General features: G+C 37.3%; 1 long non-coding RNA gene across 3 annotated transcripts in view; it reads left to right on the top strand.

Moving 5' to 3' along the window:
* The window catches only part of LOC140681951 (uncharacterized), an 81,070-nt gene that overhangs the window by 33,142 nt on the left and 20,029 nt on the right, over positions 1–27,899 (top strand). Inside the window, exon 1 of one of the 3 annotated variants that reach the window (XR_012053171.1) lies at positions 20,124–20,289. The exons of 1 other annotated variant lie outside the window; for it this stretch is intronic. This is a non-coding gene — a long non-coding RNA (uncharacterized lncRNA). Of the gene's footprint in view, positions 1–20,123; positions 20,290–24,516; positions 24,736–27,899 lie in introns of those variants that run through there. One more of the 3 variants, XR_012053169.1, reaches the window with a different exon arrangement.

A 27,899-nucleotide genomic window follows, 5' to 3' on the forward strand; every position in this document is an offset into this window, starting at 1 on the left:
TTTCAAGGACTTTAAAGTATTCCTTTAAAGAATAAACCAAACCCCAACATAAAAAACATCAACACTATTGTGGTGCTACCAAGAGTGAAATATAAATGAAACCAAAAAATTATTTAAGTAATAACAGTTCACTTTGTAGAAGACAAAAAAGGATTACCACACATCACCTCAACAGGACAATTTAAAAAATAATTAAATGCTGGTTCCAAGGCAATTTCATTTTCTTATTGTAATGGACAAATTTAACGCTTGAATGTGCCCCAGAAATAGTCATCCCAAGGCAATTTTATATTCTTGTTGTTGTGAATTTTTGATGCATGAATCTGTCCTAGAAATAGTGCTTGGAACAGAATACACAACCACTAAATTAAAAAAAAAAAGTTCTTACTCTCATTCCAGCCACCTCTTGGAACATAAATTGGAATCTGGAGGAGGCAAAAGTGGATAATTCAGGATGAAGTCAACTTGAATTGCTTTTTTTATGGATTCATTTGGGTGCTGGAAGATTTAGTGCTACAGGGAAAAAGGGAAGAAGAAACACAAAATATTAAGAAAAATAAATAGTACATACCTGTCTTAGTAAAACTGAGAAGACTTCAGAAGTTTTAAGTGATAACAAACTAAATATACTTAAAAAATATTGATTATTTTAATATTTCTTGTCTTCTTTAAATGCATAAAGCTGTATTTGATTAGCAAATCTTCATCAGGCAAATTTTCTGTGTTGGGTGATTGATAAAACTAGAAAACCTCTATTACTATATGTTTACTTTTTGTCTGTGTAATACTTTTCCATTTTACAATGAATTTTTATTGTACTGAAGGTCAGTTTGTGCAGAGGAGAAAGCAGGAAAAGACATAGAAAGTTGCTTTTACTTCTCACACAGAATAAATACAGAAACACACCTGTTGTGCTTTTCTTCTTTCCCCTCCCTCCCCCTCCCCTATCTAAAGCAAGAAGTTTTTTGCAAGATTTTTGAGATATAAGTTGCAAAAGCACAGCGTTAGTATTGTTGCATGATTTAGATGGGCAAGTTCTAGTCTCATATATAACTATTATAACATTTCTGGGTTTTTAGGTGGACTGTTCCAAATTAATACTTTGTTTTGCCTTTTTTTTTCGTGTTTATCAATTATATTACCTTTCTGTTCTGGCCTATGGGAAGACAGTTACCTAGATATTGCAGCTTTGACTACAAAAAATATTCCAAATCCATGGTATGTCTTGGGAGTTTAGAGAAGGATGCACAGGATTTTTCCATGAAAATTATTTGAATGGATGACATTTGGCTATGTCTAATATAAATATACATATCTGGCTTGTAGTTAGATTTTTTTCTATTGGGCTAGTACAGAATGTCCAGGAAAAATGAAAAAAAATAAAAAAAAAGAAAAACCAACACAAAAGCCAAAAAAAACCCAAAAAACCAAAACCAAACAAAACCAAATAAAAAAAACCATAACCAAAACCAAAACCCTAAAAACCACAAAAAAACCCAAACCAAAACAACAACAACAACAACAACAACAAAACAAACCCAAAAAACCAAACCAACAAAAAAACCCCATTAAAACCAAAACCAAACCAACCAACCAGCCAACCAAGAAAGCCCTTAATGGGCTGTGCACCTTTTTGGGCATTAGGAGGCTGCAGTGAATATCTGTGTCTGGTTAGACACCAGAGGATGTCTCTGAAAAATGCACCTGACCTATGCCTGAATTGTCTGCTTAAATTGAAATACATCACACCCTAGAAATGCTGTCCTTTTGAGTGGAGGAGAGCAGGGGAATTAGTTTGGATGCAAATACTAACACATTACTTATTACTGTGACACCTCAGGTGTTGTACAACCAACTTGCACTGCAGCACTTCAAAACCTCAAAATGAGTTGTTTATTATGAATAATTTCTCTCAGGCATTTTGCTTTTCTTCTTGCAAATAATTAGCGAACAATTAAGGTATTTAACTAGCTTTGGAAAAATTCCAAAGTGCATAGTAAGTACTTAGTGTAAATGGGGATTTGTTTCTTTATTGTGCCTGGAATTGTTCTCAAGGAATCTTTTTCACTATTTGAGTTGTTCACATTGGGTTCCCTGAGACTAGAATAATCACAAATTGGATGTGAAAACTCCTAGAGCTTGTTGTTGTGTTGTTGTTGTGTTTAGAAGTCAAGAGGCACTGTTTATGTGCTTGTTTTGCAAATGTCCACCAAAGTAGGTGTGTGTGATGGCAATGGAAAACAAGTCCACACCCCTATTCCCCTACAGCAATAAAATCCTATAGCAGCTCCACAGGTACTTTATTGTTTTGTGATTGTGCACTGTGCAAGGCCAGGGGCTGTTGAATAATCTGCAAGACTCTTCCTCCTCTTCAGGGTAAGTCACAGAGACAGCAGAGTCCACAAAGAGTTTTAAGCTATTAGTAGAGGGTTTGCTTCCTGCCCCAGCCTATTTGTGAGTGTGACTTAAGAGCTAAATACACTTGATGCTCTTACTAATCACAGGAGTAAATCCCATCATTTGTGCCTTAGCGGGTAAGAAAAGTCTCCAGATGATGTCTTGTCTTTTTAAATGCGCATCGATTAAAGTGCCAGGAGCACGTTTGTTAAATAGAGCGAAAGTATCTGCACAGATAATTAATCTGTCATGCTCCCCTGTACATTTATTATCTGCGTTTCTGCATCAGAGCTAGCTGACCAGAATTTCTTTAGTGGAGAAAAATAGCACCCTAGAAGTGCAGGATCTCTTCATTGTCCTTAATGTCATTTCCTTCATGCCTCTTGTTTTATGAACTCTGGCTATCCCACACAGCTACCTCCAGGCCATGTTGTGAGTTTCCCAATTCACACACTCCCTTTTTATCTAACGAATAATTCTGTGCGATGTCCAGCAGTCTCAGGGATTATCAGTGACAGCTCTGTGGCTTTCCTTCCTTTCCCCTGTCTCTCCAGCCATCCAACCTCCTCTCCTTCACCACATCCCCAGGCTGCCTCGGGATGTCACTTGGTTAAAACAGAATTACCTGGCTGTCAGAGATGCTCCTGTTCCTCGAATTGGACAAAAGAGAGCTAAAGAGGTATTTAATGGACAAGCCATTTCCTGCTGATGAGTTAGATGTTAACAAGAGCAGCTGTACAGCAAAGAATTTCTTTCTCCACCACACACTGTATTAACTATGCTATCCAAAAGTTGTGCTCTACTTTGTCAGACAAGGACAGCAGTGTCGTGCTAAGGGTATATGCAGAACTTTAAAGCTCTTGAGGGGTCTTAAAAAATTTTTTTTAACCTGGCACATTTTTTTTCTTGCACTTGTACAATTTGTTTTATGTGATATGAAGCTTACTTTAAAAAAAGTCATCAAGAAGCTGCAATATGAAGACTGAGGGTCAAGAAAGGACAATATTGATGGTACTGCTGATTCCTCTTGGTACAGTGAGATGATAAGTAGAATAAAGTGGCTGCAGAAAAGACGTTAACTGATGGGCATTGCCCAGTTCTATCAAATTTCTGGAATATGGAGGGTATGTGAGTTTTTGACTCTCTATATGATTTTCCCAGATTTACTAATTACACTTGGTATATATTTATGACTGGTTTTGGAATCAAAAACTACGAAACAATTAATAAAGGAAAAGAAATTCTCTGTATGAATTTTTGCACATGTCACTTCTTCATGTTAATACTAATGTGAAAATGGCATTAGGTCTATTCCCCCTCTTTTCTACACATTTATGATTGAATTATAGGACTGCAATTTTTTTCCCCTAGACCAGTGTTTCCCACTGCAATCGATTTATTCAACCATATTCCCTTAGTGCAAATTGTAACTTATTTTTAAATATTCTCATCTATTGTTAACACCGATTTATCTGTTAAAATCTTATGGCAAAAGTTTGATGTTTAAGAAAAACATATCTAGTTTCTCAGAAGGTTGCCCAGTTTCACTTCAGGAGGAATACTTTTTTGAGCCAGGATTGCTATGTATGAAAACCTGGAAAAATCAGCTAAAGACCATGGAATTTATACAGTGTAGCATCAATCAGCAGGTGAAGATGGGAAACCCTGTGACTGCTCTTTGCCTTTCCTGCTCTGTCTGTGTCTATATAGCTACATTATAAATTAGCTGTTCTGGAAGACACCTGAAATTTGTTAAAAGAATAACATCAACGCTTTAATTTTGGATTGTACATAAAACATAACCTAGCACAAGAAACAGTAGTGGGGAAACAACAGCACTATCCCCCTGTTGTATTAATTTTTCCTAACAAAACCTCTACAATTCACATCTTCATGGTGTTGTTTTTTTTTCTATCCATGAAAAGTTGAACCAAAAAAACAGTAAATATTTTGCTTGTGTTTCACATTAATACCCCTACACGAAAATCAAATAATTTTATTTTAAAATTTCATTGCAAGGCTTGTGTAAATAAAAGACATGAGCAGTGCATGGTCTTCATCTTTTTCTGGGTCAGAAAATGTTGTGGTGCCCAAACTATTTGGGTTTTCACCTGAGCATGTCCTACTCCCACTCCCTTTCCTCTGATGTGCTTGGTCCCAAATTAAATCCACCAGATGGGAATTGCAAGAGGACATATCTGGATGGTCACTCAATAAATGTATTCCAGAGATGGGAGAGCTGAGATGTTTGCATTGACATCAGCCTCCACCATTCTGCAAGGCTAGAGACTCCAAATCTGTAAGTTTCCAGCTGAATCTGCTCATATTGGAACCCTCTAGATAATTCTTTGCATTAGATAGTAAAGTTAATGTTACCTTGCTGTTAGGAAATTACTTATTTTGACAAACAATTTTGGCAAACAATTTTCCTGGAACATTAGCCAAAAGTAATTTTCTTATTAATATATTAACTTTACTAAAGAGGTTGTGTATTATCTGCTGGAATTTTAGGATGGAAATTAAGAGATTATCCTTGCAACTCGTAATCAAGGTAACATTGTGCCAAAATGTGAAACATCCTCCTTATTTTTATATGGTGAAGAAACATTTTCCAAGATGCTCACACAGAGAGTAATGGATTTACTTTATAGGTCATTATATTTTCCTTTCTGGCAATATCTAAGTTGCTTATCCTCTTATTACCATACTTTCTGAACTGTGTGCTAAATACTATTCTGAGATTAGATAGTTGGTCATCATCATTGACCTCCTGACAATAAGCCCATGGGTGAGATGTTACATTGAGAAATGACAATTTGATGGGCTGCTAATCCTTTTTTCCATGTTTTTTATTTTTTTTTTTTTACAAAAGAGAAAATAAGCCGAATAGAAGAAGTGGCTGAATAATGCTCTCAGGCACTGGGGAGGTATTTTGGGATGTCCTGTGTAGGGCCAGAAGTTGGACTCAGTGATCCTCATGGATACCTTCCAACTTGAAACATTCTGTGATCCCATGCTTCTATGAAAAGTATTTTTAAAAATCAAAGAAAAAAAATCACCTTTTCAGGGTGGTACATTCATCAAGAAGTACGTACAGGCATCAAGGCAATCCATCCATACATGTCTCCATGTACCCATCAATCCATCCATCCATCCATCATCCATCTTTGATCCATCCATCATCCATCCATCCATCCATCCATCCGTCCATCCGTCTATCCATCATCCATCCATCCATCCATCCATCCATCTATCCATCCATCTATCCATCCATCCATCCCTCCATCCATCCATCCATCCATCCATCCATCATCCATCCATCATCCATCCATCCATCCATCCATCCATCCATCCATCATCCATCCATCCATCCATCCATCCGTCCATCCGTCTATCCATCATCCATCCATCCATCCATCCATCCATCCATCCATCCATCCATCCATCTATCCATCCATCTATCCATCCATCCATCCATCCATCCATCCATCCATCCATCCATCCATCCATCCATCATCCATCCGTCCATCATCCATCCAGCATCCATCCATCCATCCATCATCCATCCATCCAGCCATCCATCCATCATCCATCCATCATCCATCCATCCATCATCCATTCATCCATCATCCATCCATCCTACATCCATCCATCCATCATCTATCCATCCATCATCCATCCATCATCCATCATCCATCCATCCATCCATCCATCCATCCATCCATCCATCCATCCATCCATCATCCACCCATGCATCTATCATCCATCCATCCATCCATCCATCCATCATCTATCCATCCATCATCCACCAATCCATCCATCATCCATCCATCCATCCATCCATCCATCCATCCATCCATCCATCCATTATCCATCCATCCATCATCCATTCATCCATCCATCCATTCACCCATCCATCCATCCATCATCCATCCATCCATCCATCATCCATCCATCCATCCATCATCCATCCATCCATCCATCATCCATCCATCCATCCATCCATCCATCCATCCATCCATCCATCCATCCATCCATCATCCATCCATCCATCCATCCATCCATTATCCATCCATCCTACATCCATCCATCCATCATCCATCCATCATCCATCCATCATCCATCCATCCATCCATCCATCCATCCATCCATCCATCCATCCTACATCCATCCATCCATTATCCATCCCTCCATCCATCCATCCATCATCCATCCATCCATCCATCCATCCATCCATCCATCATCCATCCATCCATCCATCCATCCATTATCCATCCATCCTACATCCATCCATCCATCATCCATCCATCATCCATCCATCATCCATCCATCCATCATCCATCCATCCATCCATCCATCCATCCATCCATCCATCCATCATCCATCCATCATCCATCCATCCATCCATCATCCATCCATCCATCATCCATCCATCCATCCATCCATCCATCCATCATCCATCCATCCATCATCCATCCATCATACATCCATCCATCATCCATCCATCCATCATCCATTCATCCATCATCCATCCATCCATCCATCCATCCATCATCTATCCATCCATCATCCACCAATCCATCCATCATCCATCCATCCATCCATCCATCCATCCATCCATCCATCCATCATCCATCCATCCATCCATCCATCCATCCATCCATCCATCCATCATCCATCCATCCATCCATCCATCCATCCATCATCCATCCATCCATCCATCCTACATCCATCCATCCATCCATTATCCATCCATCCATCCATCCAACCATCATCCATCCATCCATCCATCCATCCATCCATCCATCCATCATCCATCCATCCATCATCCATCCATCCATCCATCCATCATCCATCCATCCATCCATCATCCATCCATCCATCCATCATCCATCCATCCATCCATCCATCCATCCATCCATCCATCATCCATCCATCCATCCATCCATCCATCCATCCATCCATCCATCCATCATCCATCCATCATCCATCCATCCATCATCCATCCATCCATCCATCCATCATCCATCCATCCATCCATCCATCCATCATCCATCCATCCATCCATCCATCCATCATCCATCCATCCATGATGGATGTTAATCTTTATGTGTAAGGCTGAGGAGTGGGATCCTTTAAATGCAGTCTCCTGATGTAGTTCATTAATTGGATCCCTGGCTGGGGTTGACATTTAAATGGAGAATACATTTTTAGTTTCTTAAATTACATCATGCTTTTTGCACTGTTTCCTTTGCTGGAGCAGTGACTTTGCCTCCCATACAAAAAAATTCTCTACTTTATTATTAGCTTATTCCTGACTTAAAGCATTTAAAAGAAGCCCCAAGATGAAGTGCTCTGCTCTCTCTTCAATCTTCCCTCACATTTTAGCACCTAAAGTTCTTATGAGGAGCACAGAACTAATGCAGAATTCCCCCAAAAAAGAGTCATACCTTAATATTTATTTCAGTTATTTATGGTAATAGTGCCATTTTCAATTTCCTTTTTTTTCCTCTTTTTTTTTCCGGGAGGCTATCTTTAATATTTACATACTGCTGGATGAAAAAAAAATCAATGGACATGTCATGGTTACAGAAAGTTACAGAAAAATAAAATGTGAGATGAAAAGAAGAAACCCAGACTGATGTTTCAGGGTTTTACCAGAAATTTCAGTGGTGAAACAACAGGTTTTTGATCATGCAGATCAGACCAAGTTTCTTCTGTCAAGTAAATTATATTTATAGCCTGTAAAATTAAGAATAATATAGCACATTTAGTGACGTCGTTCTGATAGCCTTATCATCGGAGACATATTTTGTTGTTTTGAACTCTGTTAGTGAACAAAGTAATGGAAAAGTCCCACAGAGTCTTTTCCATGAAGTGCATGTTTTTCATGTAAAAACTATTTATGGCCTCTACCTTCCAGATCTAAGTTAAAGTGGTGACTATGAGTAATAAAAATAATTTTTCAACAAAAAGTGGCATATCAAAGACTAGTGATACCATTTCAAAAATCTTCAAGGAGGCAGAGCTTGCCCTGTCATTTGATGGGAGCTGAACAGGGATTTAGAAGCAGCCAGTGGTGTGTTATACTTGATTTTCCATTTAATCAGCTTGTAATAAAAAAAAAAAAAAAAGAAAGAAAGAAAAAAGAAAAAGGGCACAAAGAAATCCAAACCATTAAAGAAGCAACTTGCAGTCTTACCAAGAAATCCGGTTCTTTAATGCTTTTCTAAAAGGGTGATCTTACCTTAAATATATACATAATTATCATCTTTCATGTACTTTATGTTGCTACAGACTCTCAGGAAAAGTGTATTTTTTTTCCTTGTGTACTGAATGAGCTAATCTGCTTGATGTCAGCAGCTATCAGGGCCTCATTCTACACTGAAAAGGAAACCAAGTTGTTTTCCAAGGTTCTCTTCACTGCCTATTTCACCTGATCAAAGAAACTGCCCTTTGGGTCTTGCTTTAACAGTGTGTCCTCTTGAGTAATCTCACACTCAGTAATCGCCAACTTCAAGGTTTCCTTGCTGCCTAAAGCATTTTTATTGGTACTTAACCCAAACAAGTTCACATGGGCTGTGTAATTCCTCTGTTACTCGTTATGTACATCAAGTTACTTGATATAAAAGTCTCTGGTTTCAAGTAAAATATCCAATTCTGAATGAAGTCGAAAGAAGCCAGTGGCACAATTGCTCAAAAATACTAGATAAATTAATTACAAATTGTTACCTCTTAAACATTCAAACATTTTACCTTTATATCTGTGAATATTTAATTGCTTCTTGTGAATGGTTATTCAGAAATTAAAGGGATACCTGTAATCCAGACTGGGTGTTTTAAAAATGTGTGAAGAATCCAGTCAAAGCCACTTGAGACCTTGACAGAATATTGGGGAATGTTCTGGGGGAATTTGGGAGAAGTGGGGTGACAGCAGGATGTTGATGGTCCCATCACAGAGTGCAGGGAATTTACAATAAATTAAATTTCTTGTAAATTCCTTTAATTTCTGTAGTGCTTAGTTTATTGTGCAAAGAGGCAGAATGGAGTGGAGGGCTCTGTTTAAGGGGACAGTTTGTAATGATAGTTTACTGGCTATTATGATTGCAAGTCTAATTAAAATACTTAAATATGCCATATGCAAATTATCAGTGAGACTTGAGACTATCAGATAACAACATAATTGAGTGAAATAAAGGGCACAGGATAATTCTGTGTGCTATAAAGGGGGATGGAGATGGAATTTAGTAGACAACTTTTTGATCTGTAGATTTAGGGTAAAGGGCAGTTTTTCCCAGGTAGTTTTGTTTCTTACTTTCTTCATCCCTTAAATCAGTATTTTGCTGCTGAACTTGGCAAGCTCTCTCTTTTAGAATGTTTGACTGGAGTCATGTAGAAATGACTTCATTTCAGGGAAACAGTGTTATCCTTCAAGCTTTGTACTTTCAATTTATTTTTCCTCATGTTTTTTAAAATATTTGTTTAACCTGGAGTGTAGTGATCTTGCAAAGGCTCAAAGCAGTGATATTGATTATTTACAAAGGAGGCTATTTGGGTAGTGCTCCATTCTGCCTTGGAGCAGGAAGCTCTGGAAACCTCTTGAGGAAGAGTTGAGCGTAAATAGTGTGGCAAAAAGAAAAAAGAAAAAAAAAAAAGAAAATATTTTGTTGTTGTTTATCTCAACTGAATCGAGGCTCTGTAACTTCTGAGATCTGGGGGTTTTTTTCTCCAGGTCCTCTTGACATTTGGCTGTACCTGTGGAAAGAACAGTGCAGGCTTTTTAGAGGACTCATTAAAGCTTAAACCAAGGAACACTCCCACTAAACAGAATTTTAAGTACAACTCCTGCAGCTGAGGTGACGATGTTTCCCCAGGGCTGTTCATCACCCCCAGAAAACCTTGGCTCTGAAGCAGTGCTGTCCTGAAAACTTGGGTTCAGCTGACAATTTCAGCTATGGAGTTCCTAAATTTTTTTTTTTTCCCCTTGCTGAGGGCCCTTGCTTTTCAATAGAGGAGAAATTGCTCTTTGCTGGGAAGTGCCATGGTAAACTCAGTGTTCAGTGTTTGCTTTGTTCTCCCCTGTGCTTCATCATCTGGGCTGTAATTGCCCACACTCTTTGTTCAGGCTTTCCATTATTCATTAATACCTTGTTTACTCTGTAATGACTCTTTTAGGGTCCTCTGTGCCTCTGGGATGCATTTGCCAACACAATGACGGTTCTTGACATTTTGTAAGAGTGTTCCACACAGATTTTTGTCTTCTTTGGTTGCCTGAGAAGGTTATCTGCCAATTCAGTAAACCAACAGAATAAGAAGATCTTGGATCAAGCCAGGCATGGAGTGTGAGAAGATTTCTGGGTTATTGGTGTGATACCTTTACTTCACAATTTATAATTTTACGCTGTGGAAGAGCAGAAATCTTAATCAGGGAGATAAAATGATGACAAGTGTGCAGCTGGAGGACGGTATTATATCTTGTGATAAGGTCCTCTAGTCAATCTGAGGTTTATAGTTTGTGTTGTCTTTGTAACAATTTCTGTTTTGTTTTGTTCAAAGAAAGGCCTTAAAAATTCATCCAATATGAGAAAGAGAAGAAGGAGATATGAATTAGTGATGGGCAATAACACATGAATTTTTCACTATATTTGTGGAACACTGTTCAAGGAGTTTTTATAAATATTGCAATACTGGTAGAACTTCAGTGGAAAGTAATCCATGGGTTTTCAGAAGGCTGTGACATGGAAATATTTCTATTTGCTGGGTTTTATTTCAACTTTTATCAGTGTAATTCACTTTCATGTATGTATTTATGTTTTATTAAGTTTTCTAGTACTTGTGGTGGTACCTGTAGTCCTGGAAATGTATTTATTTTTTACAGTTATATTTCTTTTTGGGTAAAATAAATTCCTGTCATTTTCAAGCTCTTAGAATATGGTGAGAATTGTAGGTCACCTGAAGAGAATACACCTTCCCCCTGTTAAAATGTGTGGTTAATAATCAGGTCACTGTCTTTGGAACAGCCCAAATGCAACCAAAACAATAAACTCAAAATATCGGCACTGATTTCTGAACGGCTAAGAGTGAAGAACAGCTTTGCATTGTTACACAGCTACAGGGACATTATTTTCTCATCTTTCATCTAATTTTCTTCCCATCTGCAGATTAAACATCTGCCAGTTGGTATTTAAATGACATGGGTAATATCCTGACTCTCGAAATCAAAATTCCCATTAACTACAGTGGGACCAGGAAAGCTGCTGCTCTGTAACTTCATTTCCCCTCTTCCTGTGCTCTCCCCTCCCTACTTCAGCACATTTCCCATTCCCCTGTCACTTTCTTGCAGACAGTTCATCTCATTTCTGCCTTTGATTGATTGATTTACCTCAATCAATGTTAATTTTACTTCCTTCACAAGCTCAGCTGTGCTCCTTATCTGCGTTTTTCACTTTCTCAGTGCTGTCACTGCTCTGTGTCTGAGAAAGAGGAAGGAGGGTGAAAGAAGGGCTGAGAGAAGGAAGAGGAAAGGGCACAGTAAAGGCTGTTTCCCTTTCCCTGCTATTTGAACTGACTCAAAAGGCTGTGTCTGATTTGGAAAATCAGAGGAGTTTCCTCACCTAAAAAAGATATTTTTTCATGAAAACAGCATGTAGCCTCACAAGCACACGTGAAAAAGTAGAACTTTCAGAAGCAGACATTCATTTTGATACTATCCATCAAAGCCAGCACGAGATAAATTTCTATAATAAATGAACTTTTATAAATAATTCTTGCCCTGATGTTATGTTTGATTAGCAGTGGAGGGATGCATCCCCAGCCCGAGAGCTGTGATGCTGCAGAATGCTTCAGCAAACGGGGAAATTCAGTTTACAACATGGATTTGGAAATTCTCCAATCATTTAAGTTCTGAAAACCCAGCTGACACGGTGTGAGTATTTCTGAGGGGCTGCACAGATTGATCAATTAGGGACAGATGAGATCAGTCTTTCCAAATGGCTGCCTCGGGAATGTGTGTGATAGAATACCGCTGTGATTAAAGCATCCAGGGATATAATCACCTCACCAACTTCCCGAAATCTATCACAGATGGTTTGAAGTCAAGAGGGATTCCTATCTCGTCCCTTTATATTCATGTCTCATTCAGACCTCTCTCAGAAGCATTAGGATATTTCAGCAAAAACCACCGTGTGATTAAAACCAATAAGTTTCACTGTTTTCTGTGGCTTTTTTCTTAAAAATATATGAAATTCAATGAAGTTTTCCATAGACTTGCAGCATGCTACCACATTGTGTGGGAATGTTCACTTTGAAAACTCGAGGAGGGAGCTCAGTTTAGGTATTGAAATGGAGACTGTTTCTCTGTGTAAGACTTTCACATGTCAGGTGTGAAAGCAAGGTCAGTTACATCTCATTTTCATAGGTTATTTCTGGCATTGCTGGCAGAGTCTGGTAATTTCTAAGAGGTCTGGAAAGCAGAGAGTTTCATGTATTTTAAGTCTTTGCATCCCTAAAATGACCTCTTCCTTACACAAAGTGCCTCCCTTGTAAGATTTCTTGGGAAAGATGCAACCAGTTTTATATTCTTATAAGCAGGAAGAGGAGAGAAATTCCTTACTGGTTCTGTGCCACCAATTTCAGTTCCTTTATATTCCCTGACCAAACTCCTGTGGAAGTCCACATTTAGCATTTATTAATACTATTACTGGCCTATATGCTGCCTGTTGTATAGCACCACATCAAAATGTCATCTGAAAAAGAGAAATAACTTGTACTACAGAGGCTTTTCAACAGATTTCTTAGTGGGGAAAGTGAAATAGTTGCATATACTAGCTGAAGGTTTTATAAATGTGTGAGGCAATCTGAATTCATACTTTCAAGTTAAAGTGTAAAAAAAGAGTGAAGAAGCCTGGATTTGGCAAAAAAAAAAAAAAGGGGGGGGGGAGATAAAGTAGAAAAATAATATTATTTTTATTCAAGAATGTGGGGAGCTTTTGGTGATAAAAATGGTCTGTTTTCTCCTCTCCATCCCCTTGCAACTTGGGAATGTACAGGACAGTACTGGTATCTAAAGATCACATGCATGGAGTAATATTTGTCCAGACCTTTGAAAACACAAAAAAGACGTAGATGTTATCCTATACCTTCTGGCAGTAGCTGTAAAAAGGGGGAGGAATCAGCTGCTGAGCCCCTGAGCTGCTTTGCAAAAGCAGGAGAACAGAGGTGTTCCAAAACCTGAGGCAGAGCCCAGGCTCTCAGGAGGAGGGATTTGGAAAGGACAGGATCAGCCCTGATGAACCTGGGAGCTCCTCTCCAGGGTGTGCTCCCCTCACTGTGAGGATGGATCCCCCTCTGCCAGCCCTCTCCCAACCCCTTTTAGCTCTACTGCCTCTTCCACTGGTAGGAACCATCCTGTCTGAAGCTCATAAAATGTTAAACTAAATGAAATCTGTGAGGGCAGGTGGCAGGCTGAGCTGGGGAAGGGCAGAGCAGTTCAGGGCTGGAGAGATGCTCTCAGAGCTTTCTCCTGGTTGCTAAGGAAACTCTTCCTTCCCTGTGTGCTCAGAGTAGTTCCTAGCTAGACTGGCACCGAGATATTTGTTGGCAGACATGCCATCATTTTCACCTTATCTTCATCTGTGTTTGCTTTCTTCTCAGGGGAAAAGGAAAAGGGAAAAGAAAGCACACAACGAAATTTACTTTGTTCTCTTAGGCGCGTGTGTTTTTTGATGGGATGTGATCCTCTGTAGGGGAACTTTGCTGCTGCTTCAGTGGGACCTGTCTGTAGTTGCCAGAGTCTTTATTTCACAGAATCACAGAATAATGAGGTTGGAAGAGACCTCTAAGATCCTCAAGTCCAACCTGTGCCCTAACACCACAACTAGACCATAGCACCAAGTGCCAAGTCCAGTCTTTTTTTAAACACATCCAGAGGTGGTGACTCTACCACCTTCCTAGGAAGACAATTCCAGTGTTTTATTATTCTTTCAGTAAAAATTTTTTTCTTAATATCCAACCTAAACCTTCCCTGACGTAGCTTGAGTCTGTGTCCTCTTTTTCTGCCAGTTGCTGCCTGGTGGAAAAAATTGACCTCCACCTGTCTACAACCTCCCTTCACCTCTGTTTGTCCCATCTTGTATGATATATTGCACCCTATTAAGAGATAAATTACCTGCAACATAAAGTGATGCCACAAAGAAGTTGAGTCTTCAGCAAGATCCCCTCTTCCTGTAAGCAATTTCCCTCTGGGTGCAAGGGAACTAGACAGAAACTTGCAGGAAAACATGTGCCCATCAATTTATGGCACATTGCAAAGCTTTTTGGGGGCCCAGAACATCAGAAATAAAGATTTGTGATGGGATGATCAGTATCTCTTGTCAGCCAAGCAGGCCACCACCACTAAAGGACTGCAGAATGAGAACTGTGTTGGTGCAGTGCCTAAACTGATGTCCTGCTCGTGGTGCATTTTCTCTTTTCAGGTCAGCTCACGTTTTTCATAGTAGGCTGCCTGGGTGATATTTGCTTTCCTCTTTGTGCTTATTCTTAAAAGGTCTGTTTGTTTTAATATTTGGAATGGAGGTATTAAAACAACTACGGTTATGTATTTTATGTTCTTCATACCAAAAATACACCTTATAAAAGCAGTGATTGGCAGGGGGTAGTAATTTTCTGAGGATTTTGTGCCTATTGCTGGATCCTCTGAGGTAAATGGCAAAAATCCAGTGCACAATATTTGGCATTCAGCTACTTTCAAACATTGGTATTTTTGGCTGGGGTTTGCTTAGGAAGAAACATCCACAAGGCCTGTGAAAATCTCAGAGTTTATGAATAGTGTTGAACATTTCTTTCATTATTTGAAGCAATAAAGAAGACATCAACTTGCTAACAGAAATGTGGACCTTTTCCAACAACTCCTGATCCTTGACTTCCCTTGGAATAGCTGGATCTGTGGTTTTAAACCATCCTAAGCTGGCTTTCTTTGCTTATACCTGTGTGTGGTGTTCAGTCACGTCGCTGTGAATGTGTGGTTGGTGTCCTGAATGGAACTACATATGTTAGAAAAACAGGTTTTTAATATGTGTTGCTTACGTAGAGAATTTAGACACTGTCAGGAATTTTTTTTAGGCGTGTGCTACTGGCAAGAAACAGCGAGTGGTGAAGCCAAACATTTCCTGAAAGTGCAAATGCCTTGGGTGAAGTTTTCTGGGAAGGTCTCTCAGGGCTGTAGAGAGGGAAAATGGGAAGGTTCAGTTCTGAGATTTGTGCTGCCCCTGGCCCAGGGGTCCAGGCTGTCAGCTGGGGTGGGGAAACCTGCATTCACTGTCTGATGACAGCAGGAAATGAGCAGCAGCTTCCCAAAATGTGGTCACCTCACTGCTGAGCTGCTGCCTCTGACAGAGATCTCTGACAGTGAGGGTTCTGAACAACCATCAGTTCTAAAATGGTGACTTTTAGTATCTTGATGCCTGTGCTAATTAGTCTGAGCCATGTTTAGTGTGAATTCATCCCTAAGCATCACCTGTGGACAGCAGGGTCTGTGCTGAAGCCTTTCCTGCTCACCAAGAAATCAGGGCCACTTCAGCAGAGCAGACTGGAGAGCAGCTCCCAGAAAATCTCCTAGGAGACTTCCCAAATTTAACAGTATGCAAGCCTTTTTTTTCCAATTCTGTGAAAGCAGTGAGTAGAAAACAGATGTTCTACCTTGCTGATTCCTGCCATTTTATAGTTCTCTTTTGCCTTAACTGGGAAATCCTCATTTTGTTGTGGGATTTGAATGCAGAAGAAAATGCAGGAGAAAGAGGTAGGGACTAAAATATTGGGACTAGATGTTAGAATTCTCCTCTGTGTTTCTATTTTGGCAGCTCAGTTGCACTTCTGCATGGCTGGAAGTGTGAGAGCATTTCTCATCTCCTAGGTCTAAATAGATGTCTTTCGTGTCCTGAATGCAAACTTCCTGGGAATTTGATAATTTTTGTTGATTTTCTTCCACCCTCTTGATATAAGAAAATCTAGATGCCTGCCTAGGGAGAGACAGAGTGTGCAAAATCCAAATTGTTCAGGACCTCACTGACAGCATCTGTGGAGACCTTAACTTTTTGTCTGTGCTTTGTTGAGATCAGGATGCATAACTCAAGTTTAAGGCAGTGTCAGTCCAGTTATAGACAATGCAATAACTAACCCTGAAGTCCCTTTATGGATTTATTGCTAAGACAGTTAGGACTCTTGGAAATGCCACTGCACCTTTCAAATCCCCCTAAAATTACATTCCCATGACATTTACAGTGTTATAAAGCATAAGGAACTTTACCTTTGCAAGTATGGAATCTTCCAGGATTGTTTTATATTATAGACAGAAAGAGATTTTCCTTTTTAAAAACAAATATATTTTGGGGCCATGCATTTTCTAGCTTTTCTTCTAATGAATCTTCCTAATAATTATTTCAGCTTTGGGGCTGAAATATAAACATAATTTCATTATGTTTACCAGTAGCTTAGAAGTGTCTATTTACAGTTGGCAGAGTCTGTAATTTGAGTACTCTTCCACATGGAATCCCTTCATATGTTAAATAAATGCTGCACAAACGTGGAATCCGTGGGCATCACTTCCTCCATTGGCAGAGCAGTGGTCAGACTCCCATCAATTATTTGGCACGCAAGAGCACAAGCCAAAAGGGGATTTTACTGAAGGCCAGCTGGTGGTCTCAGCCTCAGGGCTGGAGAAATGTTCACACCAGCTCACAGCACTGTTTTTGTCAGTGTTTGTCAAGCTGTGTTTGCCACCCTCCTTTTCACTGTCTGAGGAACCAAATTCTAGTTAAAAATCTGATATTAGTTTTTGGAAGGCCACAGAGGTTGCCATATGCAATTTAATGTTTCATAATACCTGTACTTGAAAATCCCAGTCAGGAGGGGTAGTTTGGTTTTCATCTTATTTTTCTTCCTCCCAGCACTGAAACCTCCTTGATGCTGGCACATTTTGTTTGACTGCCTGTCTAATGGTTCCTGTCAGTAAACCCAGATAATGAAGAGATGCAATAAAGCAATCTGCAAAGCAAACTATGCAGTGAGATGTCTCTGTGAATGATTATATATTTACATTATTCCAGAGATAATGCTTTAGCTGTTGCCTTGTTTTCTCAGTACCTGGGTGTTCCTTTGCTGTTAATAATACAAGAAGAAAAATCCTGTAAATATGCAGAATTGTAGCATTTGAACTCAAAAGGACTAATGAACTGCCAAGCCAAACGTACAATTGCAGATGGATTGGCAGTGTGAAATTATTTTACATGTTTTTGGATGGAGATCTCTAACCAGCAGAAGCTGTATGAAAGCTTTAAACTCTATTTGCATTTTCACATTTGGTTATGTAAGCAAATAAAGGTTGTTATCTGTTAATTCAAAACCAGTCATTTCTCATGTTTGCTTGCCTTTCCTCTGTTTAGTCTCTTACTTGACTTTATTTAAAGCATAGATTTTTGAAATCCTAGAGGGACACACTGCTGTTTGTAAGCATAATAAAAAGGGACTCTTATTTTTTGAAGCAAATAATTGGCAGTCAAAAGGAGAGGCAGAGGAGTCCACCTTGTCTTGATGAAATTTCTTTTTCTTTTTAACACAAGGGATTTAAAACTAAACAATTTTGTGACTTCAGTGATAGTTTTTGGAGCTGGAGAACATGATTTTAATGTTTTATTTCTTAAAATAATTTTTTTGCTATTTCACACAAAATAGAGAACATGTTTAAGGGAACATCAGCAGGGAGGTGACAAACCTCCTGGATTTTAGGGTCAAGAATTCCATCTGCTGTTTACACATCAGACACAGCAGCTTTGCTGTGTCTTGAATCCCAACAAGAGTGCAGCAGCATTAGAGGGAGGTCTCACAGAAGGGCTGTGGAGTGAAGGAAGGAAGGAGAAGGTTTTGTGTCAAGCAGAATATAAGGCCAGACTGGAGGAGTTTAGGGAGTAGGAGAGAACTGAGATGTGTCCTTGTGTGGAGGGGGGACAAGGATTTTCATCTGCAGATCCAGAGGTTGGCAGCTGGTTGTCCTTGTGGCAGAAACAGAGCTAAAAAATCTGTAGAGAATGAAAATAAATAGATGCAACTCAAGGTGACAATACCATGTCCACATCCTTCTCCTTTCCTTACTCCAGGACATGCCAGCATTTGCCTCAAACCCAGATTTATTTGATAAAACATAGGATTTTCAGAAATGCAGCAGCTCTCTCGGCACCACCCACATCCTGAATTCCTGAGCAGGGATATTCTGGACATCATGGAGATCCCTGAGCCCTGCACAGCTGCACGTCAGTCAGACACGCTCTGCAGACAGCTTGTGTGTGAGCAGGGAGTCTGATGCACTCTCAAAGGAATTGCTCTGCTGCCATATGTTCACACCTATTTGTCAAAAAACAAACAAAAAAACCAACCCAAAAAACAAAACAAAACAAAACAAAAATCCCCCAAAACAACAAAAAAAAACCCAAAACAAAACAAAACCAAACCAAACCAAAACAAAACAAAAATCCCCCAAAACAAAACAAAACAAAACAAAACAAAACAAAACAAAAACCAAACCAAACCAAACCAAACCAAACAGAAACAAAACAAAACAAAACAAAAATAAAAAAAACCCCAACAAAACATGAATAATCCATGGATTGAGAGTCATTCAGGGAAGATCCCAAGGCAGAGGAGAAGATTAATAATGGATTTGGTAGCTAGAGTCTGAAGGAGGGGGCAATGTATAAAGAAAAGTAATCAGAGTTCAACTGGTCTGTTTCACTTTGCTTTCAGTAATAATTGATCCGGAAGGAGAGGAGGGCAGTGATGATGAAAGTTTTCGGTAACTTTTTTTGTTGTTGTTTTTTCATGGTGGAATTTTTAAATCTATATATATCTATAGCTAATCTATATCTATATCATCTATCTATCTATCTATATATATCTACATATATATCTATATCATCTATCTATACCTATATCTATCTATATCTATCTATATCTATATCTATATCTATATCTATATCTATATCTATATCTATATCTATATCTATATCTATATCTATCTATATCTATATCTATATCTATATCATCTATATCTATATCTATATCTATATCTATCTATATCTATATCTATATCTATATCATCTATTTCTATATCTATATCTATATCTTTATATCTATATATCTATATATCTATATATCTATATATCTATATGTATATCATCTTTATCTATATCTATATCTATATAATCTATCTATAGCTATCTATATCTATATCTATCTAATCTATATATTTCTATATCTATATCTATATCTATCTATATCTATATATCTATCTATATCATCTATATCTAATCTATATAATCTATATATATTTATATATAAAATCAATATAATCTCTATATATCTAATATATATATCATCTATATAATATATCATATATATTATATAATATAATATTATATATAATATAAATTATATATATATTATATAATATAAATATATTAAATATAAATATATTATATATAATATAAATTATATATCTATATAATATATCTATATATATCATCTATATCTACCTACAGCTATATGTACATCTTTATTAAGATAAATGCAGCGAGTAGGTTTCCTGTGTAGAGTGAGGTATTTATATATATATATATATATATATATATATATATATATATATATATATATATGAAACACTGCAATGCAGCATTGAAAAATGCAGTCCTAGTTCGAGAAAAAGGGCAAATTTGGACAAGTGGAGGCACAGGAATAGTGCAGGGAATTAGGTTATAAAGGATGGGGCAGAGGCTTGGCAGTGGGGACCCCACATGTGGAGAAACTCACATGAGGAGCAGTGGAACACGAGAATTACACGAAGAAAAGGTGAGAAATCAAAGAATGTAGCAATTTAAAATACATCTTTATTTTCTTCCCTTTAATGCTTATGCCTGGATTATTTAGCAGATTCTTAAGATTGCCATAATTCTTACAATTCTTTCTTGGCTTTAATCTTATTTATGTGCATTACCACTGCTCCCTAATTCAGTCCTAATTCCTAAAATCAGTTCTAATTTTTTCCTCAGGGAGCTTGAGTACAGGGAATTTCTGTACAACTCTCCTTACAGGATGTGAGATTTGGTCTGCTTTACCATTCCTACAAAAAAAAAAAAAAAAAAAAAAAAAAAGGTCCCCAGATATGTTGCTAAAATTAAAAGGTGTCAACCTCTCAATCTGGGGAAAAAAATAGGGACTTTTTGACATTGGAGGTACTTTGGTTAGGTTATGCCAGGACCAAAGCTTTCCATATCCTGTCTCAAATGAATTTTTTAAATTAAGGTCATTCAAAATCTTGCAGAGAGTTGCCAGAACCAGATTGCCCCATCAGAAAGTTACTGCTTTGCCTGTCACAGGTTCTAGTGTGAGAGAAAATATATCTGCCAATAAAGCTTCTTGGATTTAAAGAAATCCAAAAAGTATGTGAGCATGCTTACATACTTCCTTAGATATGCTTTCCTTTTGTCTGAACCTAAATCTCTGAAAGAGAGAGGAAACAGATCCCAGCTTCTGCTCCGATGTCAATCAGTCCTCAGTGACTGATTTTTCAAACCACTTCTTGAGGTCTCCAGTCATGGAGCAGTTTGTCCCCATTTATTTATTTATTATAGAAGTGCTTTTCTTTATACTAAAATTCAGAAACTTCCGTGCTACTACATTGGGCCAATATTTGCTCATTTGCTGGAATAAAAACAATTCTCATTTTTAATTTCACTTCTTAAATACTTGAAGATTTTATCCTATCTTTACACACCTTTCAATCTCGGAAGTTTTTTCAGATTGAAATTTCTCTTGGCAACCTGAAAAAGGGCTTTTGGTAAGTGCTGCAGGCAGAAGAATCTCTGGTTTTGCCCAGAATTGTAGCTGCAGCTCCCTCATCTGCTGTGGCAGACTCTCTGATAAGAGTTTCCTCGCTGGAGTTCTGCACTTCTGCAACTACAATGTTGAATTCAATTCAGAGAGCTATTTTGGACATAAATAAATCACAATTACGGCTTAAATCCTGTACCTTTTCAATTGGAAAAGCTCTAGTGGTCTCATCTGGTTGATGGAAACAGATTGGATTACGAAGCAATTCTCCCACTTTCCTGGAAACATTGTCCTCGATTAAATAATGAATTGTTTTATCAAATGTTTTGTAGCCGAATAGCTTTGACATTCCTTGTATCCACTTCAAAAACCTTTCAAAAATGAACTTCTAGATTGAAATTGCTTTGTAGTCCTCAAATAAATTATATTTTGATGATGATACGCACCTGGTGGGTCTCTATGACCCATGTGCAGAGGGGGTGAGGAATAAAGGGGTTATAAAGAGCAAGCAAACTCAAGATGGAACTTTAATGTTAGTCTGAAACTCATATTAATAATTTAACTTAATGGGCATGACATACCTGTGTTATGAGGGACCCTGAAGTACTAACCAATCAGTAGAAATTTCTGAAATCAATGGCAAGGCTGGGTGTAGAGGAAACTGTTTTTCTATCTAGCAGAATTGCACTGTAACTTGTTTTTAATGATTAAACATGCTCATGGACAATACTTTTTTACCCTTTAAGAAATTGGAGTGTCCTTGTGTTCTGCAGAAACTTTCCCCCGATCCAAAATATAAGTAAAACCCAAGATCCAACCATTTAAAATGGAAAATTTTATTCTGAAGTGGAAGTGTTCAGAAATAAACCAATGCTAAAGACATGCTCTAAATAATAGAACTGAAAGACTGAAAGAAGATAAATATCTTTACCACAGTATGTGCCCACAACTTCAGCCTGAACTTTCCAGAAAAAACTCCATAGGCATTCTGCAAAATTTCAGCTTTTAAAGGCGTTTTTTGTGGGGGGAAATTAAAGGACTCATTCCAAACCCCCTCTGAAGCTGACTGTATTACAGTCTTCATTTAATGGAAAATTAAATTGAAATTCAAGAAAATCCCCAGTCTTCATGAAATAAAGTCTGAGGCCATGGTTTGTTTATTTCTCACTGCATTTCCTAGTTGTTTGTCATCTGGAAATCAATGGGAAAGAGCATGTCAAATGAAAGGACACATTTCCTTTTATGACAAATCCATCTGATGAGGTTCAGGAAAGGCCATCTGCCATTTCAGCTTTCAGAAATGGGATTTCTGTCAATCATTGATGCAACAGATGGATACTCTCCCTTGCTTTAAAACATGATTTTTTATGTTTCTTGTATTGGGGTAAAGAGGATGCACTGAGGATAGACAAGTTTGATTTGATCTTTAATAAAATGGCAAGAAACAGTCTGAAACAGGTTATTTCCTATCATATTTTCCTCTGCTGATTTGTCAGAGTGGTATTGATATTTCTTCCTTCATCACTCCAGAGGGGGAGGAGGAACATTTCCCGAAAAATTGGTGCAGCTGAACAGCTCTATATCCTGTCAGGCTTGATATTGGTTTGGGATCATGCATTGCTGGCTGTTGGGCTCTCCTCTGAAAAAAAAAAAAAGAAGAGTTTAATAATTTGTGTCTTGGATTAATTTAAAAATTGTGTTTAGTATCTGTATTTAAATTCACAGAGAAGTAGCTGTTTATTTTTTCCCCTTCATACATCATATTTTATTCTGGTAAATATAACATTGAGTGAGTTTCTAAAGGCAAGTGAATAAAATACAGTTTCAAAGAAGCAACATAGGAAATTTGTCTTTCCTGATTTAATTTCTTTTTGTTCATTGTGTCTTCCCATGGGGAAATGAAAATATGTTAGCTTCTTTTAATTAACTCTGAAACACACTATTCCCAAAGTAATTAAATGTACTACTGACCACTCATTTCTCCTGCTGTCCACAGTCATGAAATCAGAAACAAACTTGTGGCTTAGGGGAAAAAAAATCTAGGTCAGAATATTTCTCAGTGTTTCATATATAAAGATATTAATGAAGTATATGAAATTATAGAAATAATTTCTATAATTATAGAAATTATTTCTGTAATTTCACGATACTGTTTAGTGGTAATAAAGATGTATGAATACCTTAGTGCAAAACTGTCGATATTTAGGGATTTTAAAAAAAATCATTGAAGTACATAATGGGTTTTAATGTAATGTGAAGAAGTTTAGTTGCCTAGATCTATGGTAATGTTTTAAGAGCAATAGGGATTATAATTTGAAGGTTTATTTTCAGGAGGGGCATGTAGTTCAGATGCCTGGAGTGAGAAAATGGATGGATTCTCTTTAATGTTCTGATTGTCACCATTTTCCTATAAAGCAAACAACTACAGTGAGCCCACCAACAGAACAAAGGTTCAAAACTAAAATGTGAAATTCTTGGAAGCTCCTAAAGAGATTTCCTCAGCTCTCCAGGGATTTCCAGTCCCATCCATCTGGAACAGAAAGCCTCTTACAAGCATCCTTCTGCCTGTCTTAGTGGAGTGGTAGGGCAGAGAAAAACCAGTTTCCATCAGGAGAAAGTTAGGATAACTTGGTAAATACCTCGTGTGCCCACACCAGAGACAATTAGGGAAGAGCTGATCAGTGAAAGGACAGATGGTGACACAGATTTTCATAGGAAGCTGAAGGAAAAAGCATGAGGAATGCCAGGTCTGTGCAAGTAAATTAAATATACCTTGGAAGACATTCTGGCTCTAAGGGGGAATGTTGTGGAATTGCTCACATCATGGCTAGCAAATTTGTTTTACTTTCCAAAGCAGGCAATATTTCCTTTGTGTTGGAAACACAAAAGAAATTCCTGTAGTTTTCAGCCCTAAACAGGTCCTATGGTATTGGTTAATTGAATTTTTTGTTGTTTCTGTAACTGTAAAGGGGAAGAGAGGGAAAAGGGGTGTGTGCAAACACGATGTACATGAGATTTTAATTATAGATCTCAATGGAATTTCTGGAATTCAGACACTTTATATTATTTTAACATCATGAAGGTAGGTGATGCCACTAAGTAATGCTTATTATGTCGTCATTATTTATGGACTTCAATGGATTTATTTGGACTGTCAAATTTGAATGATCCATTTCAGTAATGGATAATTTTCAGTATTAGCCTTAAAACAACAATTGATTGTGTTGCAAATAATGGAGTCCTTGAAAATTGTTAATTAATAATTTTGCTAAGTTATCTCTCTATTGTCTTTTTACAGGCTAGAGATGCTCCAAAATAGAAGAGAATAAATTTCTTGTTTTAGAGCTTTATCCTGAATTTTAGACAGGATTTGGTGCTTTGAGAGACTTGTTTCTGGACAGTATCCTTAGACACACCTCCATTCTTCTAAAGTTATATTTTACAAAGGCATAGAAACAGCATCAGGTAAAGACAAAATTCCTTTATTCCGTTAACAAAAGAAACTTAGTTTCCCTGCTACTCTTAATTAAAGCAAAAGGAAAATCAAAATCTAACTCCTTCTTTCCTTAGAAGTTAATTTTCACATCTTTTGAATAGTGTAAATAAATATGTGTCTTTTTAAATTCATGACTTAAAAATAAAATCATCAGATTGGTTTCTTAATAATCTGGTGTTCCCTGAGTCTCAGGCTGATATTTATCATACAACTCTTTTAGCTTTGATTTCACTGAATGAAATGCTTTCAGTGATTTGACACTCCTAAACTGTAAAGAAGATAAAAAAGCTGAGTAATATAAGTTATCATAGCTTTTTACTAAAAAAAAAAAAAAATGCACACTCTATCTTTTCGCTTTATAGACTGCATAGTATCTCTCTATATATCTATATATATAGATATAGATATACTTAATGCATATAAAAATAAATATAAAATTAATGTAATTTCCTTAGAAAATGTAGTGTATCTTATCCCCAAAAGATTGAAAAATAAGTGAAATACACTTAATTTAGAGAGATTAAGGTTTCTTTTCTTATTCTTATTTTGGCAAATTGGAAATGAACATATTTAGAGTGAAGGCTTTTTTTCCCCAGTATTTTTTCAGGTTCCCTTGGTTTTTAACAAGCTGGAGTAAGATCAGAATAGCCATACTTTATTTGCTTACTTGTTTCTGAAATTGAGAATATAATTTTTAAAAGAGTAAACTAAGATTTTTCTGCTCCCCTGTTCCACACATTTGATCATTTTAGATTCTATACTCTATAAAATAGTTACAAACTGTTGCTGGTCTGCTCAATATCTGTAAGTAGCTGTCAGCACTTGTTCTGAATAAAACCTGAATTTGTGTTGGCAGTTTTTGATTAGATTCCATGCATGCTGTTGAAGTAAATTTCAGTGTGTAATTTCAAAGTTAGACCAGCGCTCAGCCCTTTGGAGAATCCCTCTCACAGCAGAGATCATCTGCTTTCATCAGCTCACTAGGCAAATATTACTGCTAGGATCAAATTTCTACTGAGGCTGCAATCTTTACAGAATCTGGAATTCATTCCCATGATTATCACCTGCTTAAGAGTAAGTATTTGCCAGTTTTGTCTCTTGTAGAGTGAGTAATGCACTCGTAGGATGTTCATGTAAAATGAACAAGCACATGTCAGAAAACAGCTGACATGAATTAATGTGTTCATTTGTGCGTAGGTTGAAAAAATTGTAAGCCTTTCCTTTTTACTGAATATTAATTTTGCTTTAAAAAAAATTGTTTAGAGTAAAATATCCTGTCTGCTTTGGGTAATTTTGTATCTTAAATGGATTCTCAAGTCTGAGGCCAGAAGGAATAATTAACTCACATATTCTTGGCTTTTGTGTGAGTTTGTGCATCTCTTGTTCTTCTCTAAGTTGAATGAAGAAAATTGAATATCTGGGCAAACTGAGCTTTCCAGAGACATTAAATTTTGAGGTGGGAACATCTAGAGGAGGAGACATTCTGACTCCAGCTTGGAGCTGAACACCAGTCCCTGAAAAATGTTTCTAGAAGGACACATGTTGTAAGATTTTCTAAATTGCATCATTAAATTGTCACTTTCTGGATGCTTTTGCAGCTTTTTCTGACACACTTATAGGGACTGGTGTCCATTTAGGAATCCAATTTCTATCCTGCCCAGGTACTTCGTCTTTTGGAGAGCTGACACAGGGCATAACATTCCAGATTTTCCCCAGAAAACCAAGATTTCAGTAACAATTCAGTAGACAGAGCTTTTCCCAGCACAGGATTAAAACTTTTGGTGGTCTATTGGGTAATATCTAAGGAGAGCACATAGATTAATAATGACCCTGAAGTATTCAACATGGTATCAGTCATTTTGGTAAAGAAATGGGGTGTGACATTATATCTATTGTTGCCTGAATATTGTGGCATGATCTTCTGGTTCTTGTAGACACAAAGGTTTTTAAAATGAAAGATTTTTTTCCTGGTCTGGTCTGAAATTCTTAAGGTGTACACCCCAAACCCCAAAACTCCAACAAACAAATTAGAAAGAGAGAGAAAAAGAGAGAGAGAAAGGAAGAAAGAAGGAAAGAGAAAGAAAGAAAGAAAGAGAGAGAGAAAGAAAGAGAGAAAGAAAGAAAGAAAAAGAAAAAGAGAGAAAGAGAAAGAGAAAGAGAAAGAGAAAGAGAAAGAGAAAGAGAAAGAGAAAGAGAAAGAGAAAGAGAAAGAGAAAGAGAAAGAGAAAGAGAAAGAGAAAGAGAAAGAGAAAGAGAAAGAGAAAGAGAAAGAGAAAGAGAAAGAGAGAGAGAAAGAAAGAAAGAAAGAAAGAAAGAAAGAAAGAAAGAAAGAAAGAGAAAGAAAGAAAGAAAGAAAGAAAGAAAGAAAGAAAGAAAGAAAGAAAGAAAGAAAGAAAGAAAGAAAGAAAGAAAAAGAAAGAAAGAAAGAAAGAAAGAAAGAAAGAAAGAAAGAAAGAAAGAAAGAAAGAGAAAGAAAGAAAGAAAGAAAGAAAGAAAGAAAGAAAGAAAGAAAGAAAGAAAGAAAGAAAGAAAGAAAGAAAGAAAGAAAAGAAAGAAAAAGAAAGAAAGAAAGAAAGAAAGAAAGAGTTCCCAATCCTCCAAATAAAAATCCCCAAAGAAAACCTAAGCTAAAGTTATTTCCTGTGTGTGGTACTATTTCTGTGAGCAAGGGAATAGAAAGGAATGTGATCCTCCAGCACAAACAGCATATTTGCACTCGATGTGTGACTCAGGAACTTAAACCCTCAGCACAGCATCTGAGTCCTGACTTGAAAGACATCCAAGCCATAATTTCCTGTACTAGAAAATTAGGGTATGTGGCTATTCAAACACTTTAATGGGTTTACCAAGGTGTTATTTAAAGCCTGAAGATATTATTTATTTATCTTGATGTGAAGTTCATCACCCTTTAAGCAATATGTGCCTCCTGTATGATTTATATCAGAGTAGGTTTGTCAGATTAATGCTTAACTTTCCTCTTTTTTCCCCCATCATTTCAAGTAGCTATAGAGTAAAAAAGAATCCTCTCCTTTGCAGTGTTTATGTTAGAGAACATTTGTTTGCTTTCCTGAAAAGCAGATAAATTCATATGCAGATTTTAGTGTAATTTTAAAAATTCTACAGTCAACTACAA

This window comes from Taeniopygia guttata, chromosome Z (genome assembly GCF_048771995.1).
Source record: "Taeniopygia guttata chromosome Z, bTaeGut7.mat, whole genome shotgun sequence".
Taxonomy (NCBI): domain Eukaryota; kingdom Metazoa; phylum Chordata; class Aves; order Passeriformes; family Estrildidae; genus Taeniopygia; species Taeniopygia guttata.